Source organism: Spinacia oleracea, chromosome 5, assembly GCF_020520425.1.
Source record: "Spinacia oleracea cultivar Varoflay chromosome 5, BTI_SOV_V1, whole genome shotgun sequence".
Lineage (NCBI taxonomy): Eukaryota > Viridiplantae > Streptophyta > Magnoliopsida > Caryophyllales > Amaranthaceae > Spinacia > Spinacia oleracea.
Genome location: NC_079491.1, coordinates 111,566,053 through 111,571,509, shown reverse-complemented (window position 1 = coordinate 111,571,509; position 5,457 = coordinate 111,566,053). Strand labels below are relative to the sequence as shown.

The following is a 5,457-nucleotide window of genomic DNA, read 5'->3' as shown; positions in this document are numbered from 1 at the left end:
CCGTGTGCGTGTGTGCAGCGACGAAGAGGAGCGGGCAGCAGGGGCCGCGCGCAGGCTGGGCGAGAGGGGAGCAGCGCGCTGGGCGCGGACGAAGAGAGTGAGGGAGTGTGGGTGTGAGGTTGGGCGAGTGAGGGAGAGCATCAGCGACAGCCACACAACACAACAACACCGACGCAGCAAAGAGAGGAAGGGGGTGTGGGCGCTGGGCGCGCGCGAAGAGGGAGCGAGCGAGGGCGAGAGCGAGGGAGCGAGTGCTGGGGCGTGAGGCTGAGCAGCACGAGGCACAGCAGCACGAGCACGGGCTACGTGCGTGTGGGCGTGCAGACGAGAGGAAAAGAGAGGGAGTTGGAGTGATGGGCAAGAAAGCAACAATAGGGTTTATGAATTTTAGGGGGCTCATTTAATGATGAGGAGTCCTATTTATAGGCTCCTTAGTATTAATGGGCTAGGCTTAGGAAATTAGAACTGGGCTTAGGGGATTAAATGATTGGGCTAGCTTAGGATTTAAATTAAACTGTTTGGATTGAGCTCGATTAATAAAACGAATTGGACTTTTTATTTAAAAACCCGAAGCTTTAAAAATCATTTGCAACTCATTTAATTTCCCGACTCAAGAATTAAATTCGTTTCGTAATTAATTAAATTAATAAATATTCTAATTATTTAAAATCCATTAAATGCAATGCATTTAAATATTATTTAAATGATAATAAATCGTAAAATGCTTTATAAATATAATAAAATATACTTATAAATATTATAAAAATACGAGGTATTACACTCACCACCTAAACATCACTGTCATTCAACTCCACATCATCAGCAATTTGAAGCCCACCATCATCACCCTCTTCATATGAATCATGCTCATCAATCCCTTATCATGTTGTCCCTGATTCAATCAGTGCACCCAAACTCCTTGTAACTTCATCAGTGATGTCATGATCCACAAACTCTTGGACCAGATCATCATCACTTTCATCTTCATAATCATTGTCACTCAACAACACATCACTACCCTCAATTTCCTCACATTTACCCTCCAGTAGTGTATCCTCCCCTTCAACCCTCTTCCCCTCTCCTGCAGCTCTCTTCCCCTCACTTGCAGCTCTCTTCCCCTCACCTTCACTACTAAAAAATGGGTGGAATCTCGACGATGTGTCTTCGACGCACGGGTGGAGGCGTTAGCATGTATATTTGGTTCGCGTTATTTGGCGACGCATTTCGTTGTCCATCTCAATTGTCGACGTGGTAACGCGTCGATAATTTATCATATGCCACCTGCTAAGCACGTGATATTGGATACAGAAAAAAAAAAAACCGCCCCTCTAACCTCGCTCTCACTCTCAACCCTAACTCTTCATTTCTCAGCTTCTCTCTCCTCCCTTTGTGCGGCTACACATCTCCATCAATGAAAATTCCTCTATTTCTCAATGGAGGTTCAAGGTTTTTCACATCACGATTTGTGTTTGATATCACACACTCACTCCTATTATCTCTATGCCCTCTCCAATATGAATATCGTAGATCTTGATTGTTCGACCTTCGAAATGGATATTGCACCTTTTACCTCAAGGTATATAATTTATATCTCAATAAACCCCCTTATTTTGGTTTGATTTTCGTTCTTCCCTATAAAGCTTTCAATTTGTGTGATTTGGGATATTTGGGTGAATTAGCGGGCGGAATATGGATAGTCATATTTGTATTATTGATTTCGGTTTACTTTGTTCAAAATTTATTTTCATATTTTGTCATGTATTTAGGTTTTTTAATGAACTTCGTCATTTGAACTGCCAGTTATGAGTTCTTAATCGAGTAACTGGGTTCATAACGGATCAGATCGAGATTCAGAGTTGCTTATCGATCAATCAGGTACTTTATTTTCTATTCTTTAAAGTTCAGATTTATTTCCGTTTTTGTGAGAATTTATTATTATTTCAAAGAATTTTTTTTTTGATTTCCGCTTTTTTGATTTTAACACACTCAAACTCGACTTGCTATATTCACTAAAACCACAGTATTCATCAAATAAGCGGGCTGTACATATATTCAGATTAGAAATTTGTCTATCAGCTAAAATATATTCCAAATAGCACTTAAAATCACATAGCGGCTTCCTCATGGTCATAATTGTTTAACAAGCATAGTTTATGTGCCGTTTAATTCTGGTACAATAATGTACTCATCTTTTCTTGTTAATTAAGTTTGAGTTCAACAGCTAGATATTGAACTTTGAACTATTGAAGCTGAGTAAACAACACAGTTCCAAGGATTTACCACTTGCAATTAATTTTCACCATTTCTACAAATATGTAGGGACTAGGGAGTGATACGGAGTATGTAGTTCCTTTATAGTTTTACCGCGGTTACAAGTAGGTGGAGTACTAACGACGGAACTTGTAATTTTGGTCAACTCGAATTTGTTTTGGATTTGTCAATCTAGTTTTGAGTCAATTTGGGACATATGTATTAGGAGTACATATGTAACTAAGTTCAAGAACTCCATACACGACAGCCGGTGATAGACCAAAATAAAGCAAGTAGTATAAACTCACCTCTCCATTGTTGAGTCAGAAAACCACAAAGCTGAGTAGCTGATGAAGGGCTCTTTATTCAACAAAATTGAAAAACACTAACAGGAGACACATAAGACAGATGCCGAATTGATGTCTGTAAATAAAACTATACAATAATAAGTTGTGTGGTTGTATTGATCCAGCAGAATCCACCCGTTAATCTTCTATCACAGCAGCACGGGCACGAGATGTGAACTCCGGTAAATCGGCTATGTTTTGGGAGTAATCACAATAAATACATGACCAGCTGCTCTGGGACAGTCCAAAAGGGTAGAAAACAAAGATGCTTGGAGACTAAAGAACATGTTCTTCAAAGAAAAATCTCTGATTCACTTCATAACACCGACGCTACCACAGAACGCGAGTGGAAAATGACTTCTACGAACCTAACAGACACCCGGAGAAACAAAGAAAATACTACGGGCACAAAGAGTCTAATTGGATAGGCTTATCTAGTGGTGACTACAAAAGCAATCTGCATTCCTCAACCTGAAATTATCAGCCCTGCAGGAGACTGTAAGAGGTAGATGTATAAGTACCAGAATAAAAAGCATGTAGCAAAATAGAAGTCAACAATAAAGTTATTTGCAAATTTTTGTAATTTTGAAACTTGACTTTGATTATTATCAAAATCCAAACGAAGATAGTAGTGACCTTGAAGTTAAAAGGAGGATTGAAGAAGTATTTCCTTAGATGGGCCACAAATTCTTGTATATTCATGTTCTTTGTATCTTTAAGTTCTTTCTCACAATCAATTAGCCGGTTTTGGTTAAAGGAAGATAACATCAAAAGATAAAGCCATCTCTGGTTACAGTGAACTACAAGTATATTTGTCTTGTCTTCATACTAAGTGGATGGTTTTGCATCATTTAAGTTGTTTCTATAAGCAGTGTCGGGAATGGAATTATGTTATTTTGATATAACATTTTACTTTGCAGGTTTCCTGGCTTCTAATTATTTAGTACTTCTGCTCTTGTGTGAACTTTTGGACGAGTATGGAAGGAAACCGCTTCTCCATTTGACCATGTCTACTTCCATTTTCCTATTGCAATTGGTATGTAACTCTATCTGCATCTCTCTCTTCCTTTCTCTCTACATTCCTTCCTTTTATAATTTTCGAACTTGGAAGGCACTTGTTTGTGCTATTTTCCCATGTACTTTGTCAATCAAACTTTAAAGAATATAGACATCATCGATGCATGTTGAAATGGTAATTTTGTATGTGGTTGTTTTGTTGGTTCAGTGACCCTCGCGCTCTCTCCTCCCTCATCATTTCCAAAGAGCTTCAATCTTCTTGGTACATTGACTAGTTTTTTTCTGTAAACTGTTGTCATAGACATGAAATTAAACTATTTGGCCATTTTCTAACCCGAGATGTCGTCTTAGCATTTATTGTTTCATGGTCGTTTTGGTTGATTTCCTATGACTGGTGATTTTGATTTCTTACTAATACTTACTGCATTTTGTTTTTTCCTTTGCAGATCATCCAACACTCCAACGTGATAAGGAGCAAGATGAGAATGAAGGACAAGACACTTGAGTTTCATATAAGCTACTACTACCACTATTATAGATCCTAGTTTTTCTAGGTTTTAGTTATTCGGTTTAGTAGATACAATTTGTATTTTTGATGATCTTTTGGACTATTTAGTTAGTAACATTGATATACTATGGAATTTGGTTAATTAGTAACATTATCGTGTACGATAGATTTTAATTATGTACTTCTACATTCGTATACGGTAATTTCAATGTTACATTGATCCGATACCAATTATTCAAAACTCAGGTTTTATTGATCTTGTTGCTTTAATTTTAATTAAATGATGAATAAAGTTTATTTATATATTTATTTTTGCATTTATATAGGTGGGAAAAAAAATTATACAAAAAATGAGGAAGTTTTTGACGTTTTGATATTAGGCTGAATTAAATTAAAATTTCTGGGGAACACAAATTTCTGGACGCCTTTAAGCTTCAACAATATTACATAGGTGAATTTGGATGAGGCGGGTCAATAGACATTCTCGACGCGAAACAAAATGTCTTTACGCCTTAGAGCGTCGAGAATATCGACGCCAAAACAGAAGGGGGGACGATAAAAAGCGACTTCACTCTTGACACGAAAAGGCGTCGATAATTCTCGACTAACATTTTGACGACGCCCTAGTGTCGGCGTCGAGGGAAAATTTCTCGACGCCTTTTGTTGTCGAAAAAAGGCCTAAAATCGCTAAAACGCGGGATTTGTAGTAGTGCTTCAACTCTGTCCTACTCACCTACTACTCTCTCCTGCTCACTGCAGCTATCTCCTGCTCACCTACAACTCTCTCCTGATCACCTGCAGCTCTCTCCTTCTCACCTCCAACTCTATCTTCCTCTAATGCAGCTCTCACACCCAACTGTGCCCTTTTTCAGCTAGGGTTTTCTTGAATAGGGAAATTGCGGGGAGTTTTTGTCTCACTGCTTGAGCTAGCAGTGAGAAAGGTTGTTTTGTGGTAGGTGGGAGTGTGAGGGATGTAATCAGGTTTGATGGAGGGGGTGGGTTTGTCTGGACAAAATTGATGCAGGGAGTTTATTTGAAAGATTTGTGGTGGGAGGAAAGTTTCTCAAGTGTTGTGAGTATTGACAGGAATTAAGGTTTTGACTGCTTTTGCTGAATGGACTGCTGTCTGTACTGCTGATTTGGACAACATGTGGGCCGCCCTTGCTGAGTCACCACTCACATAATTACTCCCTCCTCCACTACCCTCCTCAGTATCACTGTCACTATACCACCTCACATGTGCATGAAACATACTCCTCAAGTCCAGCCCCTTCTCAACATGTACCACATATTGTTAGGTTATGATTCATATGACAAAACATAAATCATGCAGAA

The 5,457-nt window shown here is 38.8% G+C and overlaps 1 long non-coding RNA gene across 3 annotated transcripts; it reads left to right on the top strand.

Moving 5' to 3' along the window:
* Positions 1-880: 880 nt before the first annotated feature.
* On the top strand, positions 881-4,376 carry LOC110785185 (uncharacterized). Of its 3 annotated transcripts, XR_002532513.2 has the most exons (5): positions 884-1,576; positions 1,801-1,875; positions 2,726-3,102; positions 3,518-3,633; positions 4,061-4,376. It is a non-coding gene; the product is annotated as an uncharacterized lncRNA (long non-coding RNA). The 3 variants fall into 3 exon arrangements; XR_002532514.2 differs by having other exon boundaries at positions 881-1,576; positions 2,723-3,633; XR_002532512.2 differs by having other exon boundaries at positions 883-1,576; positions 2,726-3,633.
* Positions 4,377-5,457: the final 1,081 nt, after the last annotated feature.